The sequence below is a fragment of the Tamandua tetradactyla genome, chromosome 11 (genome assembly GCF_023851605.1).
Source record: "Tamandua tetradactyla isolate mTamTet1 chromosome 11, mTamTet1.pri, whole genome shotgun sequence".
Lineage (NCBI taxonomy): Eukaryota > Metazoa > Chordata > Mammalia > Pilosa > Myrmecophagidae > Tamandua > Tamandua tetradactyla.
Window position 1 is genome coordinate 56,752,429 of NC_135337.1, and position 22,531 is coordinate 56,774,959.

The 22,531-nt window shown below is 37.6% G+C and overlaps 1 pseudogene; it reads left to right on the top strand.

The window, feature by feature from the left end:
- The first annotated feature begins 4,288 nt into the window (after positions 1–4,288).
- LOC143649131 (ADP/ATP translocase 3 pseudogene) overlaps positions 4,289–22,531 on the top strand; it is a 130,285-nt pseudogene continuing 112,042 nt past the window's right edge.

Consider the following 22,531-nt stretch of genomic DNA (forward strand, 5'->3'; position numbering starts at 1 on the left):
ATACTCATTTGACAGGTTAGGAAACTGAGGACCCAAGAGATGAAGCTATAGGCAATTTAGACAGTCAGTTGTAGCCCTAATGGGTCCATAAGCATCAAGAGCTCAGGGAGCATGTATGTCTTCTGACCATTGTATTCCCAGGGCTCCATTCAAAATCTGGTATATAATAAGGCACCATTAGGATTTGGGAATGAATAAATAAAGCCCTGTAGCCCCAAGTCCTTGCAGTATATTTGCTGCTGTGGTGGTTATTTAGAGTCACAGAGTATGGTCCACATCTGCTTGGAAATAAGGGGAAAGATTATCATGTGACTGTGAACTTCTGAGAATAACATAATGGATCAGAGAAGGACTAAACAAGTCTAAGAGAAAATATACCAATACCTATTGACAAAGCTGTACTTTGATTAAATATTTTAAAATATGTAAAGAAATAATGAAATGACATTTGGAAGTAGGGCATAGACAGGCATGGAATCATCGAAAAAAAGATAATAAAAGCATATTCTGGCAGAGCCATTCTGGTGCTGGTCAGAAGAAAGGAAGTTTAAGCCAATAATAGCATTGGCAAAATCATACCTGATATGAAATGGAAATTTCAGATGATTTTTGTCTTGATCCTGTTGAATTATATAACCTTTCTAACACTTGTAGATCTATTCACATGGAAAAATTGTCTTGATTAGTTGGCTATAAATTCTTTCAGTCCCTGTTTATTTTTTTATAGTAAATCACCTGATAGCTTTGGATTCACATTTGCTTTTCTATTGGGCATGACTATAGTAGGAGAATAATCTAGTCATGTAGTCATGCTATGCAGTGTTTTTATGTCTATCTCTATTTCATATTTACTTCAGTTGGTATGAGTTAGTCACACTCTCAGAATTTTACTTTCTCTTGGCACTGACATGAATGAGTCTCTTAGCCTTCAAATCAGAAGACCAGATTAGATGGGCCACCTCATACCCCATTGGGTCTCAAACTATTTTATGCATGGCATGGCAAAGCAATTTTGTCCCCAGGATGTATGCGTTCACTGTAACTTTTCCCCTTTCTTGCCCACTCAAGGAAATGCATGGAAATAAAAATAAGAAAATAATAAAGCACAGGGCAGTCTTTCATAAAGATGTCTCCAGCAATACATTTTCACTTTACTAAGAGGAATGCTGTTAAACAAAAGTTAGGGGTTGTTTAATTTAGAAAATTCTCAGATGATAAAGTGGTAATTTCCTGAAGCTAGTTCATAGCACCTCACAAGAAGTAATTCTACTTGTCTTTTCCTAACTCTGCATCAATGATGTCTTATGATAGCTTGAAATAGGCTATAGTGGGAGTACTGACACCATGGAAATCTGAAAACACAAGAAATTAGAGATTTTTTTTTCCCAGAGAGCCAGTTTACTTTGGATGATAGTTTCTGTATCATATGACTTTTCAAAGATTTTATATGATAATACCCATTATGACTTTAAGATATTTGGACATGAGATGCTATATCAGAATAAAATTGAATCCCTTACAAATTGTTAGAAAAAATGTATTAATTTAAAAACCAATTATCAACTGTTTCATTGATCAATCAAACATGACTAACCAATTATTGCTTCACTTACTCAACAAATGTTCAAGAGCCTTCTAAGCACCAGGCACTAATGTATCAAGATACTATAGGTGAATAATGTTCCCTGGTATTACTTCCAGATGTAAGCCCTATCCTGGGTTTTTCACTTTTCAATGTCAAAATATTCATTTACATGTCCCTGAAACAAGCCCCTCTTTATCATTACCAAAATATATGGGATTTTCCTTGCCTTTATGAAATACCTAACATTTGTTGCATACTCAAAATATCCTGGGCACCGTGCTAATTTCCCTGAATACAGTTCTATGTCCAAGTCTCATACTTTGAGGGTGATAGTACTTCATTATGCCAATTTTTACAAGTGAGAAAATTTAGGCACAAAAAGCTTAAATAATGTGCAAAAGGTCACATTCTAGCAAATGTTAGTGCTGCGATTCAAACCTAAATAAACGAGTCTACAACTCATAAGTATACTTAGAACTATGCTTTGCCGCCTTCCATTAAGACACTTAAGGTTATGCTATGTTGTGACACCCCAAGTGCTCAGAGTGGAACAATATGAATTAGTTCACTTGTCTTTTCATTAAGCATTTATCCAGTGCCTACCGGGAATTATGTTAATGGTGTTTCTCAAAATGACTTGTACTTACTTGCCCAGATGTGCTCAGAAGTGCTCCATGGGAGTTCCCAATAGAGCCTCAGAAGAAATATAGTTCAGCTTCCCAGAGATTCAGAAATTTTAACGGAGAGGTTAGTATTCTTAGGTTGAAACAAAGATATATTAGAACTAGAATGCAAAAGTTATGTCAGTTTTAAGAACTCTGGACAGTTCTCAGAGATTTTATACTTTCAGGCAGCTACCTTCGCTTAAGTCTCAGAACTCTCATAGTCCACTTTTATGCTGGAAACACTTCTGTGGCTGAAAGTATGCTAAATGTTAGCTATTACATAACAATAAAAGTTTTATAGTCAGAGGACCTGGGTTTAAGCACCGTTACTTGCCAGTGGATTGGCCTGTTTCTTGTTATCTCATGTGCATTATTCCTTAAGTACAAGCCTTCTTTCTGTTCCAGTTCTGGCTGAAACTCTTTCCCCTAAATTCTCTCACAGCTCATCCTGCTCACATGGAGCGTTCAGCTCAACTATTATTTCTTGAGACTTACCTTGACTCTCCTATGTAAAGCCACTACTACCATTGTTATCACTGTATTCAATTTATTTTTCATAGCATATATCAGGATTGGAAATTACTTATTATTGTTCTTTTTATTTATTGCCATTATCTGTTATAGGACTTTAAACTTTATGAGAACAGGAAATTTATCATCTTCACAGGCTTATCCCTAGCTCCTAGAATGATGCTTAACATAAAGGGAGTATTCATTAATGCTTATTAAAGGAGTGAATAAATGATGGGGTGAGCAAACCAGTTGCAACTTCATTAATACCTTTCACTCAGTTTTCATATATATATAATGGGGGAGGGTATAGTCTTTTTTCATAGTTCCATCATTCAGGTTGGCATAATATATAGAAAGTGCTTAAAGAATGTCCAGTAGATAGTAAACACTTAATAAATGAAATGTGATTTATTTTTATAATAGAAGGACACATAAGAATCCATGCATACAACAAAACAACAAAAAAATACTTTTCTATATTTTCTGTGCTGCACAGAGACTGTCTTGAAGGGTGTGCTAAATTAAAGTTATGCAGATTCTTTAAGACCACTTCTTCAAACCACAGCGAAATAACCAGTAGATTTATGTTGGTCTTGTCACTATGAACATAAACTGCATTATTCAAAGAGCAATGAAAACCATAATGTTTCCCTCATAAGACTATAAAATGTAAGCAATAAAATAAAAGACAATGACCATAATGATTAATAGCAAGGGCATGTGCAGAAAGCTGCTTCGTCTGGTTAATATGTTGTAAATGCTTATGAGTAGTGGGTGTGTTTGCTTATGTGTTTATTTGGTGCTGAGCACTCACACAGAAAAATTACAGTGTGCTTGCCCTTAGTTGTTTGAGATCACAAAACATTAAATTACAAAACCTTTCACTGAGGCTGCTTCATTGTCATAGAAACCAGCTTATATGTTCAATATCAAAAACTTCCATTTTTATGTTATCTTCTATGTTAATGAAAACATTCTGGTGTGAAGTGGGCATTTTTCCCTAGACCTGTATTTTTCAAAGCATCTCCAAAAACTGAAGTTCTTTGAATTGTTAATACTCAAGAAGTACAGATTAAACTTGAATTCTTTTTTACAGGTTGATAAATATTCACACCACCAGCTCCTATTATGCATTTAAAATTTATCAATTGATGCTCTATTACAAGTTCTGGTTTAGATGTTTAGTAAATGGCAGTATTTACAGCAAACCAAATCTTGTTGATGGTGTTTACATTCTAGTATTGGGGACAGAGACAAAAATAAACTCAAGTGGTTGACTGTATTATGTTCTTCCATTCTTCATCCTTCTTTTCTTACATAGTCTTCACCAGGTGACTTTGTACTTCTTCTTACAAGAGACAGTGGAAGTCCCTGCCCTGGGCTTGAGTGTGCCATCTGTTTCCTGCTGGGTCACTGCCAGGGCTTCAGCATCCTGCATCCAACTTGGACTCATCTGTGTCTGATGGGAATGTGGGCCATTCTTGAAGTTTGACCTCTGTATTGAGCTGCCACTAGAGTAACGACCATGCTGTCAGGCAGTCTGCTTTCGAAAGGTAAGCTGAAAGCCCAGATTCTAATATAGCTCACCAGTTATTGAAGCTGATACCAGTTAGCTCTGTGTACTTCAATTCTAGTAACAAGTGTCCTGACCACCATTTTTCCAGCTCATCTCTCAATGATCTGCACCTGTGATGCTTGATTCTTTTCTCCACCTTATTTGCTTTCATTTTATTCCCACCTCACCAACACTGTGCTCTCTATTCTATATACTGTGCCTATATATCTAGGCAATGACCATTTTAAAATCTTCTTGTTGAAAGAGAGTGTCAACATTATCAAGCAGAGGAATAAAACTGGCTGATATTCTTATAGACATTGGTACCTCTGGGTCTCAGGGCTTATTTGGAATTAGATCAATTTGGAGGACTTGAGTTTCTGGAAAAATAGACTTAATAAGAAAAAACTTGTATAGAAACTTAGACAGAGCCAGGGCACTCCCTAGGGTTTTTTTCCCCCCTAGGGTTTTCAGGAATATTGATGGTTGGGGCTTGGCATACAGTGATAGCTTGAAATATCCGGCTGAAGCTTGCATAAGAGTAACCTCCAGAATGACCTCTCGACTCTATTTGAAATCTCCTAGCCACTGAAACTTTATCTTACTCCATTTTTTCCCAATTTTGGCCAAGAAGGCATACTCAGCCCCATGATATCAGGGTCAAGGCCATCCCTGGGAGTTATGTCCTACATTGCCAGGGAGACTCATACCCCTGAGAGTCGTGTCTTAAGGGGGGGAGAGTAGTGAATTTATTTGCAGAGTTGTCTTAAAGAGAGAAGCCACATCTGAGCAACAAAAAGAAGCTCTCTGGGGGTGGTTCTTAGGCGTAATTACATGCAGGCCCAGCTTCATCATTGCAAAAATAAGTCTCATAAGCGCAAGTCTCAAGATTGAAGGCCTGGCTTATAAATTGGGAGTCCCTAAGGCCTGAGAGAATATCAGGAATTCCCCAAGTGGGGAAGTTTAATAGTTCTACATTTTTTCCCTGTCCCTCAAGGGGAATTGGAAAATACTTTTTTATTTTCTGCCCCAAATACTCTGGAATGTATCTGGGTATTACATTACTCAATATGGAATAATAAGATTTCATTCCCTATTTTAGATTCTATGTAATTAGGTTGTTTAAGTAAACTGCCTGGACAGGTTAAATTAGATAGTATGCTACCAAAAATTTAAATTTTGGAGCAAATAAGCATTTCTTCCCTTGGTCGCACACAGAAGTTTAAGTTTTAAAATGCAGACAATATCATCCTTTACCTTGTATTTTGATTTATCTTTGTCCTAGCCAGGTCCATTACATTCATATCTCTAATTGGAGTTGGATCTCTATTTTTGGCTTCTTTAACAGTTGCTGTATGGAGTAATGCCAAATTTCAGAGGTGCAGAAGGTATCACATACATACCCAAAGTTCCAGAAAACTACCAGGTTATATACAAAGAGCACACCATTTCAAAATTTAGAAATAACAATGCTAAAACTCAGGAATAGATGTGACTGCTGTAAGAGCTTATAATCTAGGAATTTTCACAATGGGCTTCACCAAACACTCTGTAGTCCCTTATCACTGACTGCCCAATCTCTACTTACCCTTTAATCCCCAAAAGACCATGCACCTGAATTCAACTCCCAGAGTCTGTCCACCATAGCCAGCCCCACACCAGTAAGACCACACACTACCCTTCCCTTCCTCTTGGGCCTACCCCAACCAACACAACGTCCTCAAGTGTCACCCACCCAGTCACATGCCACATGACCTCACTCCCTTCTGCAGCCACTCAATACTCCATTGCACGTATATACCATAGGTTGCCCCTCAAACTCATCAGCAGATGCACCCTTAGGCCACCTCCATCCACTGCAAATTATGAACAATGCCACCACAAACACCAACATGCAAATGCCTATTCAAGTCCCTGCTTTCAGTTCCTCCAAGTCTTTGTCTAATAGCAGGGCTGTAGGATCATGTGGAAATCCTAAACTTAGCCTCTTGTGGAACCACCATACTGCCTCAAGGGATTGCACCATTCTACTTCACTACCAATAGTGAATAGGTATATCTCTTCACATCTGTTCCCACACTGGTATCCTTCTGCTTATTTTTTTAAAAGCTTTTTCACATTCCATACAATCCATTCCAAATGCAATTACACAGTCCACGTTCACAACCATAGTCTACATGAGAACACTTCTATTTCTTCTGCAAAGAGAGAAGAAAAGGAGAAAAGTAAAAACAAAAAAAAAAGGAGAGAAACAAAAACAACAATCCCACACTCCTCCCCTATATTCCACATCACCAACACCTCACCTTGGCATACTGCCCCATCACAATCAATAAAAGAACACCACAATGCCTCTATTAACCAAAGACCACAGTCTGCACCAATTGTACTTTTCCATATACCATCCCACCTCCAATACCCTGCAATGGCAAGAATTAACTTTCTCCCTCAAGTAGAAAAATAAGCAGAAGTATGCACATTTAATCACCATCATTGTCTACTCCAGGCCTCACTATGCTAAATAGCCCCAGCCTTCATCCTGTTTTTCCCTTTGTTGTCATACATGCCCCCAGCCCTCCTCCCTCGATTATACCCAAACTCAGCTGTGTTCATTATACTTACAGTGTTGTGCAACCATGATGCAGCATCATGCCATCCACCTCTGGATCTTTGCAATCATTCTTGTTCAATGGTCTGTAGTCCTTCAGCATTAAGTGCCCAAACTCTACCCTCTTTCTATCTCCTGATAAATTGTGTTCTCAGCTTTAACTCTCAAAGTTTGCTCAACATAATCAGTTCATTTTAGTGAGACCATACGTATTTGTCCTTTTATTTCTGGCTTCTTTCACTGAACATAATGTCCTCAAGTTTCATCAATGTTGTTGCATGCGTCATGACTTCATTCTGTCATATAGCTGCATGATATTCCATCATATGTATATACCATAGTTTGTTCACCCCCTTATCCTTTGGTGGACTTCCAGGCCACCTCCATCTCAACACAATCATGAATAATGCTGCTACAAACATTGGTGTGCAAATGTCCATTTGTGTACCTCTTTTCAGTTCTTCCGAGTATATACCTAGTGTTTTAGTTTGCTAAGGCAGTACCCTGGCTTTTATAAAGGAGATATATTTAGTTACAAATTAACAGTTCCTTGGTGTAAAGGCAGGTAACTTTCATCTGGGTTTCCCTGTCACATGGGAAGGTACACAGTGACATCTGCCAGCCCTCTCTCCTGGCTTCTGAGTTCAGATGTCTTTCCCTGGGGCATGTCCTTTTTGCATCTCCAAATGTCTGGGCTTGAACTGTTTGGCTCTCTTATGACCTTTCTCTTTTAAGCCTCCAGCTAGTTCAATTACAGTCACTCATTGCAGAAGGCAATCCCCTTAGCCAACTGCAGATGTAATCAGCCATAGATGAATTTCACATGCCAATGATTTAGGTCTACAGCAATAGAACAACTGGGCACCATCATCTGGCCAAGTTGACACCTACACCTAACTACTGTAACTAATAATGTTGAATCATATGCAATTCTGTACTTAATTTCCTGAAGCACTACCAAACTGCCTTCCAAAGAGGTTGCACTGTTCTACATTCCCACCCACAGTGAATAAGTGTTACATTCCTACCAACAATGAGTAAGTGTTTCTCTTTCCCCACAACATCTCCAGCACTTGCATTTTTTTTTTTTTTTTTTGGTAATAGTCATTCCAGTAGGTGTTAAATGATATCTCATTGTAGTTTTGATTTGCATTTTCCTAATTGCTAGCGAAATTGAACATCTTTTCATATGTTTTTGAGTGATCTGTATTTCCTCTTTGGGAAAGTGTCTATCCATGTCTTTTGTCCATTTATTAATTGGGTCATTTGTGTTTTTGTGTTCAGTTGCAGTATCTCTTCATATATTCTTGGTATTAAACCCTTATCTGTTAAGTGGTTTCCAAATATCATCTCCCATTGCATAGGTTGCCTTTTTATTTTTCTGACAAAGTCCTTTGGTGCAGTGAAGTATTCAACTTTGAGGAAATTTCATTTATCTATTTCTTCTTTGATTGCTAATGCTTTGGATGAAAGATTTAGGAAACCATCTCTTATTACAAGATCCTTAAGATATTTTCCCACATTTTCTTCTAACACTTTATGGTCTTAGTTCTAATGTCTAGGTCTTTGACCTGTTTAAGTTAATTTTTGCTTAAGGTGTGAAATAGAAGTCCTCTTTAATTCTCTTGTATATGGATATCCAGTTCTTTAAACCCTGTCTGTTGAAGAGGCTGCTATTTCCCAGTTGAGTTTATTGAAATGCCTTATCAGAGATCAATTGGCCATAGTTGAGAGGGTCTAGATCTGAACAATTCTTTCGTCAGTATATCCATCTTTATGCCAGTATCATGCTGTTTTGATCACATGTAGCTTTGTAATATGCTTTAAAGTCAGGAAGTGTGAAATGTTCCACTTAATTTTTCTTTCTCAAGATATTTTTAGCCATTCAGGGTACCATACCCTTCCAAATAAATTTGATCATTGGTTTTTGTATTTCTGAAAAGTAAGTTCTTAGGATTTTGATCAGTATTGTATTGACTCTATAAATCAGTCTGGGTAGAATTGACATCTTTTCTATATTTAGTCTTCCAATCCATAAACATGATATGTTTTTCCACTTATTTAGCTCTTGATTTCTTTTAGCAATGTTTTGTAGTTTTCTGTGTATAGGTCTTCTATGTCCTTCATTAAATTTATTCCTAAATATTTGATTCCTTTGGTTGTCATTGTAAATTGAATTTTTTCATTTCCTCCTCAGACTGCTCATTGCTGGTGTATAGAAACATAACTGATTTTTACATGGTGATTTTCTATGCTGCGACTTTGCTGTACTTGTTTATTAGCTATATAAGCTTTACTGTAGAGTTTTCTGGATTTTCTACATATAGGATTATGTCATTGGCAAACAGTGAAATTTTACTTCTTCCTTTCCAATTTAGATGCCTTTTATCTCTTTTTCTTAATTAATTGCTCTAGCTAGAAGTTCCAGCACAATTTTTAATAACAATGGTGACAAGTGGGCATCCTTATCTTGTTCCTGATCTTAGAGGGAAAGCTGTCAGTCTTTCTCCATTGGGTATGGTGTTAGCTGTAGGTTTTTCATATATTCCTTTAATCATGCTAAAGAAATTTCCTTTGATTCCTGTCCTTTATAGAGTTTTCATCAAGAAAGGATGTAGAATTTCATCAAATGCCTTTTCTGCATCAATCAAGATGATCATGTGGCTTTTCCTCTTTAACTTATTGATGTGATGTGTTACATTAATTGATTTTCTTGTACTGAGCCACCCTTGCATACCTGAAATGAAAACCATTTGATCATGGTGTTAAATTCTTTTAATGTGCTGCTGAATTTGATTTGCAATTATTTTGTTGAGGATTTTTGGATCTATATTCATAAAAAGATTCTGCAATTTTCTTTTCTTGTAGTATCTTTGTCTGGCTTTGATATTAGGGAGAAGTTGGTGTCATAGAATGAGTTGGGTAGCTTTCCCTCCTCTTCAGAATTTTTTGAAGATTTTGAGAAGGTTTGGTATTAATTCTTTCTTGAATGCTTGGTAGAATTCACATGTGAAGCCATCTGGTCCTGGATTTTCTTTTGGGGCAGTATTTTGATGACTGGTTTAAATCTCTTGTGATTGTTTTGTTGAAGTCTTCTATTTCTTCTTGAGTCAGTGTTAGTTGTTTATGCTTTTCTAGGAAGTTGTTCATTTTGTCCAAGTTGTCTAGTTTGTTAGCATATAGTTGTTCAGAGGATCCTCTCATTATCTCCTTTAGTTCTGTGGGGTCAGTAGTTATGCCCCCCTCCCATTTCTGATTTTATTTATTTGCATCTTCTCTCCTTTTTTCTTTGTCAGCCTACCTAAGGGTCCATTGATTTTATTAATTTTTAAAGATAAAATTTCAGGTTCTATTGATTGCCTCTATTGTTTTCATGTCCTCAATTTCATTTATTTCTGCTCTTGTCTTTGTTATTTCTTTGCTTCTGTTTGCTTTGGGGTTAATTTGCTGTTCTTTCTCAAGTTCCTGAAGGTGAGCAATTCATTCCTCATTTTTTGCTGTTCCTTCTTTTCTAATATAGGTTTGTAGGATGTCTCAGCACTGCTTTGACACATCTCATGAGCTTTGATATGTTGTGTTCTCATTTTCATTTGCCTCACTATATTGACTGATTTTTCTTGTAATTTCTTCCCTGACACACTGGTTGTTTAAGAGTGTGCTTTTTAGCCTCCATGTGTTTGTGAATTTTTGCCTGTTATTGATTTCCAATTCCATTCCATTATGATCTGAGAAAGTGCTTTGCATGATTTTGATCTTTTAAAAATTTGAGACCTGCTTTGTGACCCAACATGTGGCCTATCCTGGAGAACGAGTCATGAAAAAGTGAGAAAAATGTAGGTGCTGTTGTTAGGTGCAATGTTCTATAAATGTCTGTTAATTCTAGTTCATTCATCATATTATTCAAAATCTCAGTTTTCTTACTGATCCTCTGTCTAGATGTTCTATCTAATGATGAGAGTGGTGTATTGAAGTCTCCAACCATTATTGTAGAAGTGTCTACTTCAGTGTTTTACTCATATATTTTATGGTACTCTGGCTTGGTGCATAGATGTTTATTATTTTTATGTCATCTTGATGGATTATCTCTTTTATTAATACATATGTCCTTCTCTGTCTCTTTTAATTGTTTACATTTGAAACCTAATTTGCCCGTTATTGGTATAGTTACCCCTGCTCTTTTCTTGTCGTTGTTTGCATGAAATATCTTTTTCACGTCTTTTGCTTTCAACTTGTTTTTGTCTTTGGGTCTTAAGTAAGTCTCTTGTAGGTAGCATATAGACAGATCCTCAATTTTTACCCATTCTGTCAGTCTATGTCTTTTGGTTGGGGAGTTAAATTTATTAACATTTAATGTTATTACTATAATGGCAGTGCTTTCCTCAACCAGTTTTCCTTTTGGATTTTATCTGTTATATCTTTTTGTTTTTTTTTTTTTTACCCTATGTATTAGCTAGGATTCTCTAGAGAAACAGAATCAACAGGAAACACTCGCAAATATAAAATTTGTAAAAGTGTCTCACGTGACCATAGGAATGCAGACTCCAAAATCCGCAGGGCAGGCTTTGAAGCCAATGAAGCCGGTGATTCCGATGGAGGGTCTGGGCGAACTCCACAGGAGAGGCTCACCAGACGAAGCAAGAATAGAGCCTGTCTCTTCTGAATCCTCCTTAAAAGGCTTCCCATGATTAGATTAAGCATCACTCATCGCAGAAGACACTCCTCTTTGGCTGATTACAAATGGAATTGGCTGTGGATGCAGCTGACATGATCATGATCTAAGTCTATGAAATGTCCTCATTGTAATAGACAGGCCAGCACTTGCCCAAACAGATAGACAGGTACCACAACTTGGCCAAGTTGACACATGAACCTGACCATGACACCTTATTAATGACTCTTACTGCTAATCTTCATTTCTTCATTCTTCTCCAGCCCACCCTCTCCTGTCTTCTCCTATCTTCCTCGAGCACTCTCTTTAGTATTTCTAGTAGAGCAGGTCTCTTGCTTACAAACTCCCCCAGTGTCTGTTTATCTGTAAATACCTTAAACTCCCCCTCATTTTTGAAGGACAGTTTGCCAGATAAAGGATCCTTGGTTGGCAGTTTTTTTTCTTTCAGTATCTTAAATATATCCTGTCACTGCCACACTGCCTGTGTGGTTTCTGCTGAAAAATCTGCACTTAGTATTATTGAGCTTCTCTTATATGTGATGAATTACTTTCTCTTGCTCCTTTCAGAATCCTCTCTTTGTCTTTGACATTTGACAATCTGATTAGTAATTGTCTTAGAGGTTCATTTTGATCTATTCTGTTTGGGGCATGCTGCACTTGTTGGATCTGTAATTTTCTATTTTTCATAAGAGCTGGGAAATTTTCAGTAATGGAGGAATTATTTCCTCCATTACTCTTTCTGCCCCCTTTCCCTTCTCTTCTCCTTCTTCAACATCCATAACACACATATTTGTGCATATTATGTTATTTAGTTCCCAGAGACCCTGTTCAGATTTTTCCATTGTTTTCCCTATCTACTCTTTTTGTGTGTGTGTAGGATTTCAGCTGCTCTATCTTCTAGTTCTAATCCTTTATTCTGCCTCTTCAAATCTGCTCTTGTGTCTCCATTGTGTTTTTCATCTCTTGAATTGTGCCTTTCATTCCCGTAAGTTCTGCCATTTGTTTTTTCAAGCTTTTAAATTCTTCTGTATGGACAACTGTGCCTTCTTTATATCCTTTATCTCTTTTGCCACATTTTCCTTCAACTCCTTGATTTGATTTAGAAGATTTTTTCTTCTAAATCTTTAATTTGTTGTTTCAATTCCTGTATCTCAGTTAAGGTGTTAGTTTGCTTGTTTGTTTGGGCCATAGGCTTGTGCTTCCTGGTATGAGTCATGAGTTTTTTTGTGGGTGTCTAGTCATCTGGTTTTCTTACTTAGCTAATTCTGACATCATTTTCTCTCTTTTGTCTAGGGTTTTCTAGTTGGCTGGCCTTGTTCTCTAACTGTTCATCTCTCTTGCCAGCCTGTTGTTAGTCTCCCCCCATAACCAGTCGCCTACAGTGGGCTGCCTCAGGGATGAGGGTAGGCACTGAGCACCATAGCAAGGTCTCTGTTTGTGGATAAAATGAGTCTGTTGGTTCCCAGGGGTACTCGGTTTTCATCAGCCCACAAGACTTGGGTTTGTTTTAGTGCACAGCTTTAACAGTTGAGTCATCCGTATTTCTCAGCCAAAATGGGTGCAGGTTCCCATGCAGGGTGTTTAGACCAGCTCCAGTGGGCCTGAGATAAGGTCTGGAGAGCTTCTGGAAAAAAAAAAACCTTCAATTTCCTTGCACTTTCCAGTCTTCCCAGCAGATGGTGGTGTTTAATAACTTAGCCACCCTCAGAAACTGTTTGCCTCAGAGTCTAGGCTGTATCTGACTGGGTGGGATGTAACTGTGTATTTCCTGTACCTTAACTTTGCCAGCCAAAATCTGGTTTAGTATGAGCTGTGTCTTCTACTTTATTTGTGGCAGAGGACTCCCCCAGATATCCTAGGTTACAGGTGTCCCCCAGGCAAGGATCAGGCTGACTGGCTGCTATTTCTCTCAAGGTTGGGGAAAGTCTTTAGGACTCCTGGCTGGAAGCACAGTCTCTGTCCACATTATCTCACACTCTCTGTCCCTCCCTGATCTGGCCCTTGAGTCTCCCATCCTCTAGATCTCCAAACAGTGGGAATTTGTCTCACAGCTGTGAGAGAACTTATATTCTGTGTCCAAATGGTGGGGATCTGTCTCACTTATGTGAGAGAATTTATGTCCTATGTCCCTGGTGGGAAGGATTCCAGCAGCTATTTCTGTGTTGTTCCCGTACTTTGAGACTGAGTGAGGGGAAGGGAGAGAATTGGCCAGCCTGGGCTAGAAGTTTCCTATCTGATCTTTCTCTTTCCTCAATTTGGCATTTGTAGAGTCCTCCTCCAGTCTATAGCATCCTCCAGATCTCTGAACAATTTAGAATTATCCTTTTCTTTCATTGAATCTCAGCTATGCCCCTGTGCCTACTGCGCCATTCCGGAAGCCACCACAGAGCACTCCAAGCTATATATTACCTATTTTGTCATGACAAATCTTCCTTAGTTTTTTATCATTAATGTAAAAATACATGTTAAATATGAAATATTCATAAAAACAAATTTTTTAGTGTACTAAGGAACCTAAATTTCAGCCCAATAACACAACCCAGATATAACTGTGTTTGGCATAACTCTATTTGCTGAAACTCTTTTTCCTGTGTATATGTTACTAGCAGATAAATGATTTTTCCATATTGCAGAATTTTCTTCATTGTATATCAATTAGTGTAGCACTCTGGTCCTTTATCTCCTTGGTCATTCATTCTCACTTGTCCCCAAAGGAGGATAAATCAGATTGATGAGGTTGGAAGTGGAAACTGGGTATGAGTTGTCCAGCCCCTTCCTCTTTTCATTCTCTAGGGATCTACTTGCCTGCAAGGAGCACACTTTATGTTCTTTTCTTCTATGTGCTATGTCTTACCAAGACAGTTACCCAATGGGGAAGACTTCCCCAGCCCAGCTCTGCTGAAGATTGGATAGGCAATTCTTTCTAATTCTGGAGTAAGTGTTAAAAAGCTCACTTGCCGTTTTCTTCAAAAGCATCATTATTAGCAAAGAAGGTGAATTTATTTTGCTCTCATCTGTGAAAAAATTTATTTTATTTTTTAATTTGTTCAGAACCTGATCAGGAAAGGATGTTACTTTATTCCTCCCTTGAAGACCAAACACATACAGACTCTGAGGTTGATGCTGTGATGCCCCTTCAGTGATGGCCTTGTTACTCCACCTACTGGGAATATCACCAGTACAGAGTCCAGAGCTGTCACTCCTTTCAGGGAATGAAGAGTGGCATTATTCAAGGCCTGCATCTTCCCGGGCAACTCACATCCAATGACCGATTGATGCAGGAGTCTAATGGCATATTCCATCTCTTAGGACATCCTGAAAGGACAGTCTAGCTTTAGAGGTTCCTGAGGGTCAACAAAGGCCATCTTTGGGCATGCATCACAGCTTGACTTCTCCCTCTGTCCACATGTGGATTTCTTTCTTTCTCTCTCTTCTACATGTATTATTTCCAGAAGCTATTCTTAGAAAGCATCCAGCACACTAAATTCCATCTCAGAATCTGCTTACTGAGGAAGCTAACCTGCGGTGCACATATGCACACACACACACAATTAAAGGCTACTCGTTAAAATAATCATATATTAAAGAGGCGTATCAAAGAATGGAGGAGCAATTTTGCATTCAATTGCAATCCCACAATTATTTTATTTAACTCCTGTTGCTGGATATTTAAGTTGTTTCTAATTCCTGCCATTGTATAAAGATCACATTACAAACCCCCTGTAAACAAACAAGTGCTTGCTTACAAATATTTTTGCACATCTTTGGATTATTTGCAAAGGGTAAATTTCAAGGAGTGAAATTCCTGGGTTAAAGGAAATGCATATTGTTAAAAAAGTTTTTTATATTACTGTCTAATGGCCTTCTGAAAAATATTATGCCAATACACACCCCCACCAGCTAGGTATGTGAAAATCTATTTCAAAGCACGCTTGCTCACTGAGATTTTAAATAACATAGATATCAAATAACATATTTTCCAATGTCTTAATTTTTCTTTATTAGTGAGCTAAAGAATTCATTCAATTCATTCATGTATTCATTAGCCATTTGTATGTCTTCTCTTATGAATGATCTGTTTTCGTGCTTTTCTTATTCTTCTATTAAATTGTTAATGATTTATTTATAATGCTCTGAAGAAAATTGAAAATCTTATAGTAGTTAGCTTTATGTGAAATAATTTGATCATTCCTCCATTTAAGACAGAATTCTCTCCATTTTTTTATGACACATTCTATACCAGTGGTTCTCAATTCATGACAATTTTACCCCCCAGGGAATATTTGGCAATGTGTGGAGACATTTTTTTTCCACTGCGTTGTGTGGCTCTACTTGCATTTAATGGGTAAGAGCAAGGAATCCTACTAAACACCCCACAATGTATAGGACAATCCCCTAAACAAAGAATTATCCAGTCCAAAATATCAGTAGTTCCAAGGCTGAGAAATCTGGGTCTAGTTAGTTCAGCAAACTTCTTGATTGAGTTTATTCATAAGAAATGTGTGGGTGAAAACTCATATTTCCTGTCTGATTAATATCAAATGAAACAAATGACTTTCATGTATGTATTTTCCAACCATCAATCCTATTATTTCTTTCTTAGTTGTTAAATATAAATTTTTTTTATTTTCCTGGGGTTTCTACTTAATGATTTTTTTCCAATAGTGATGCCAGTGCTATAATTTTGAAAATAGTTTATGTGTAATGTAGGATAAAGCAAAATAAGTAAATAAATTGATATGATTGGAAATCAGGTTTTATTTGTGAAGAACAGCACAAACATGGATTGGGGGAATGTGAGAGAGAACCTATGGTATTGGATTTGAATTGGAGATATCGATATGCATTTTTACATATAGTTCCTAAGTCTATACATCGAAAGGGCCTAGAATCAAGACAATCCCATTAGCTATGAGCACACACAGCATCCAAAAGAGTCATCTCTCAGTATTTTTTGCTGGGGAAGTCATGGACTCACACACTCAGCATTCATCTTCCAGCGCTTGCCTGCCCCCTTAAATGTCCCCCCGCCACTACCACATCTTTTTCTATTGTGTGCAGATGTTTCAGTCTGTTTCCATTTGGGGGACACCTTAGGTCAAATGAAATGGCCCAGCCATACCTTGCACCTGAAACTGGGAATAAGCAGCTTCAGTGAAATTCTAAGTGGCAGGGCCCCTTCTCCCCAGGGTCAACATATACTCAATACTCAAACGACACAGATTTGTCTCTCTTCTTCAGTGTAAAGTGGGGCATGTGCAGCTGTCTTCCACTAACCCTGGACCTGAGCCATTTGGCTTCCCTATTAGACTGATCATGCTGGGATATATTCCCCTGCTTTTTTGGACCCTTTGTGCTATGTAAGTATTAAAGCAATCATATGCTGAAAGTTTCTGCTGTGCCTGAGACACATCGTATGGCAACCTGCTCAACACTACTGTTCACCAAAGTGACTCAGAGCTCTGTGTAGGAATAGTTTGCCCCCAGGTCTGGATAAATACAAATTCAGAGAATGTACAGTTAAATCTCTACGTTGTAAATCTTTGTGTGTGTGCATGTATGTGTGCATGCAGAAAACCGAGATAACATAAAATTTCACAAGGGCAGTTCAAAACGGTCTCTTATTGGCTTAATTTGGAGTGATTTAAGCATTGATAATAATAGTGACAAAATGGTAAAGGATTATACCTTTAAAAACTGTTTATGAGACCGAGAGTCCATAGCGATACTCAGTGAAGAAGCAAATTGAGAGGGAGGGAGAGAGAGAGAGACAAAGTAAATGTGGGAAATACTAAAAGTGAATCTAGGTAATGTATATAAATAAATGCTTATTAGACTATGCTTTTATTTTTTCCATATATTTGAAGAGTTCCATATGAAAAGAAAAAAATTAAATATGTGATATTTAATTCATTGTTATCTATATGCTAGTTACCAGAATCAAACTGATTTTTGAGAAATATTTCTCAAATCTACCTTATTTTATGTATTGAGGAGTTTATTAATTATATTTGGTTTCTATCTACAGGTTTTTCTTTCTCAGTGGTAGCTATTTTGAGAAATCTGGAATAATGGGTACCCTTTACTTTGATATTTCCTTGGGTTATTTCACCCACTGAGAGATTTTATTGGATGTTTGGGGCTTATTTCCTTTCATTATATTTGCAAACCAGCTAATTCTTTCCTGAGCTCATATCTTTCTTGTCAAACCTTTTCAAATAAAACCATTAGCAAACAGAACACACTCTTAACATTTTGTTTTCTATCCTAGCCTTCCAGAAATACAAATTCATCAGACATAGAGACTATTGTCATGTTATCCAAGCTGATGGCTTTACTAAATATTTTGCCTCTACCTTTCTGGTTCCAAAATTAGTTTCATTGACACCTGCTCCATAAAAGCTAGGCCATTGCCAAATATTTTAGGTTGTTTTACATTGGCACTAATTTATAGAAAACAATTTCTATATTAGCTAAAATGATAAATGCTGGCATCTGAAACAGTTCAGCCTTGTAACTTCAGTGGCTTATCACACTAAATTTTACTTCTCAATCATATCATATTCAGAAATGTGTCCAGTTCTGGATAGAAGCTGTGGTCACCCAAAACATTGTGGAAGAGGATGTGAGGATTTTGTGAATTTGGAAAGTCCTTGTGGAAGTAGCTGATATATTTTTTGTCTACATCTCATCAGGCTGAACCAATCACTTGGTCCAGAAACAGCTTCAGGGGAAGTTGGGAAATGTCAAAGAGCACAGAAATGTTCTGTGGTGGTGCCAGTCTTTACCATAACCTGGCTTGATTCTTTGATTCTTTCCCCTCTCTCCCTCCCTCCTGCCCACCCTCTTTCCTTTCCTTTTGTTTCCTATTTTTTTCCTTTTCTTTCCTTCCCTTCCCTTTCCTTCCCTTTGCTTCCCTTAGCTTTCCCTTCCCTTCTCTTCCCTTCCTTTCCCTTCCCTTCTCTTTCCTTTCCTTCCTTCTTTCCTTCCCTCCAACTATTTTCAAGTTCTTATTATCTGCCAGGACCAGTGTAAGGTTTTGGACATACAAAGATGACAAATATCTCTTTCCTCAGCAGTCTTATGTTTGTGGGGAGACAATGTTCTGGATTTGCCTTAACTTTCTTTGAATTTTAAGCAAGTCGCATAATATTCTTAACTGGACTTGCTGTATTCTTTAATGTATGCATTCAGTAAGTATTGCTTTGGTCATGGTTCCCTAGAAAACAGAACCAAGGCAAAGACTATGTGCTAACACTTTATTTGGAAGTAAAATCATAGGAAAGCAGAAGGGAGAGAAAGAAAGTGTGGTAAGAAGAAGGGAGAGCAAATTAAAAAGTGTACATTATTAAGCTCACTGCAGCTTCCTAGTAAGAGCAGATAAATGCTCAGTGACTTTTAAAGTGCTGCATCTTGGAATATTTTGCCAATCTTGTGTGCTCCTGTCAACCTTTGCTTGCATCTGTCAAAATCTATCCCACGTGGCATTGATTGCCTCACACTTGTGGGTTCTCTCAAAGCTGCCAGAAGGGAAGCCAAAGCTTCCGTGGGTCAGCGTGCAGGTGTGGCCGTCAGTCTGTGTTTGTCAGTTGGTGCTGCACGTGGAGCCTGCTGATCCAAAGTGGTAGGCACTGTAGCACCCCAGAGAGTTGGCTCAGGACCAAGTGAACTGTGGGGGGCATTGCTAAGGCTGCTTTGGCAGAGAAGCAGGCTGGGACCTCGGAAGGGGGCGGGAGATAGAGCAGTGTGGCTCTGGAATGGTCCATTAATTGTAACCTGATTTATCTACCAAGATAATGTCGAATCAGAGGTAATTTTCTCTGTGCTTGTGGAGTTCACAGTGTAGAGGAAATGAGGAAATAGACATGTAAACAAAAATGGGAGCATGAAAGCATAAACAAATTCCATGCCCTGATGTGATTATGGAAGGCTTAATAAAGCAGGAAACCTTTGGGGTGGGTTTGGTAGGATGTGTAGGTATTTTTAACTGCAAAGAGATAAACTAATTAATTAATTGAATTAACATCACCCAAAATGTGTTTCCCTAAATTAGGGTCTCATGGTCTGGCAGATCCTGCTAAATGGCTCATTCAGTCATACTCCGAAGTCCCTAACACTGCTTCCTCTACTGTAGAAACTGAAAAGGTGAAATCTATATTTCCAAGACTCCTTTAGCTAACAATCCAAGTTTTGCCATTCATATGCACTTATGGGGAGAATAGACATCATCAACATGGGGAGAGCAGACAGCACACAAGTTCAGAGTGTTTGTGTGGTAGTGGCAGCATCACGTGTACCACGGCAGAGAAATGATGCATGCTTTGGTGCTTCTCCTGGATGGATTGTCCCTGAGTTTGTACTTTACACTCAGGGAAATCCTGTAAGCTACCTAATAACCATCTTTTGGATTAAATTACCTAAGTGGATTCTGTAGTTTGTGTTCAAGAACTCTGAAGAATATTTAAGAAATGTTGAGAACCGTTTTGTGAAATGAGAAATTATATGGTCATAAACATTGAGAAAGTCAGGATTAGACAGATTTAACCACGTTTCTTCACGGAGTGATTTTTCAGAGCTGAGAAAGCATTAGTGTGTGTTGTGGAATTGTAGTCGGCATAGTTGTATGCTTTGATTTGATTTAGGTACAGTTGGAGCTTTCTTTCTTTGCATAATTATTTTGTATGGCTCATATTAAACATAATAATCCATGGCAATTCTTGACTCAATGATTTATAAGATTTTTTGTTTCTTTAACTTCTGAATCTCTGACAATATTTCAGTAAATATATAGGTCCTTATTTTTACAAATTTAAATATTTCCTCCAGGCTCTACATTTTATAAAATGCAACATTTTATTTTATTTATTGTAAAGAGCTGTTATCTTTGCATTATTCCCTAATGTAATAATATTACTAATATGAACTCCCATTATTAAATCTGGTATGTGTCACTATACTCATTGAAGCACATAGAATATTCCATTTGATACATTCTCATAATAATTCTATGAAGTGGGTGTTATTTCCTTCCTTTATGGATGAGATTCAGAGAGATTAAATAATTTGTCAAAGGACACCTCAGTAGCACACAGTTGAGTAAAGATTCAAACTTTTGAGTACCTACCTCCAAAGCCCATGCTCCTTCCATTTAGAATATCAGAAATAAAGCTACAATATCCAAGTGAATTCAAACGTTTAGCCTAAAGTTAATAGCATTATTTCTTCCATATAAAATTTGGGAAACATTTTGCCAGTTACCTCCCACATTTGAGACTTAATTGGAATTAAATATACATGAGCATTTATTTTTTTACTTCAAATAGTCACTGATTTAAGCCAATACTTAATATTTTCAGCTGTGTCAATGGTAAGAAACTCTGACACCCTTTATTTTTCCAAAGCTTCATGATTAAAAGACAGCAACTGGTATTGACTATTAAGGTGGGTATTACTTCAAAGTTCCACAAAATTTTCAAAAGCATTTTAGTTTTATTGGCATTAACTAATTGCTTAGGTACATCAGTCTTTCACAGGATTGGCATATATATTTTTTTCAGTCTTTCTCAACATACATAAAATGTAAAATGCCAATCTGGAATAATTATAGATAAATCAAATAACAAGTCAGTCTAACTGACAGGACTAACAGATTCTGGGATCAGGTCATGTCATAAGCCTTCTCTGTCGAATTACTTTTCTGCTCTTAGGAAACCTGCTTGGAGGCTGAACCTGCTCTCCCCTCTCCATCAGAAAAGCAGCAATGAGAGGGTTAATTAGATTAATTATACGCAAGTGCAATTGTCCATAAATGAAAGAAAGCAAATATCATGCTTTTCAGACCTTTTGCAAAAGAGAGGGAAATGTTCTATTAACCTGTAGAACTGAAAGAAGGCAAGCTTCCTTTGCCACCTCTCTTTCAAGGAAGCTTAAAACACTTTGCGCTGTGGGAAAACAAAGGTGTTAGACTGCTAGAAAAACAACTGCAGCATGAGACTAGGAACTACTGTGCATAGAGGCACTCTGAGAGACTTGTTGGTACTCATGAAGTTTAGCAATGCATGCTCGTTTTAATCAGGTTAGAATACCATCTGCATTCTACCCTCCATCACTCTCATACCCACTGTACTGCATGCTTTCAGTTTCTGTGAGTTACCCTAGAATCCATTAACAGATTCTCCTGTCTTGCTTAAGCTAGTTCAAGTGGATTTAGTTTATTTGAAACCAAAGAGTTTTAACTAATACAAAACTAGAGTAACCGGCTCAGAGACTGAATCTTTTGGGAAAAGCTATACTTCCAGCTCTAGGAGAGAGGTGAAATGATAAAATGGTATACTTGTGCTAAAACTAAGAGTTCAGCTTCTCCAGAAAATTCGTTTGACTATCTCTAGGGCTGCTGAGTGCTTCCTACCTGAGTGCTCTAAGCAGGCTAGACCAAGAAGCCTTTTTAGCGGTGCAAGGTTGCATTCCCACAACTGGCCAATTTGACAATGAAACATCACTTCTCAAAACTAATTCAATACATTCCACTGGACTTATGTGGATTTCATCAAATTCTCAAGCTATATAATCAAGTGCCTTGAACAAAAGGGTCAGTAATTTGTCTCAGATGCTAGTTATTATTAATTCATTCAATTCAATTCATTTTAAATGTGATTGTATATGGCCTGCTGTACGATCTGGTAAAGGAACCAAAGAGGGCAGGTACCCTTCCTTAGAAAATTTATATTTTGAGTCTACATTTTCCCCTGATATAAATCAATAAACTATGTATTTTAATTGTTATTCTACTTGTTTATCGTCACTGAATGAATCAGATTTGGAGAAGGTTCAGAGCCCCTGAGTTTCAGGTGATGCTACCAGGCAAGTAAAAGCCATGAGCCCTGTTAAGTGATCCAGGGAAAACCAATTTCCCTTCCATATTGAGAAGCCTCAAAAG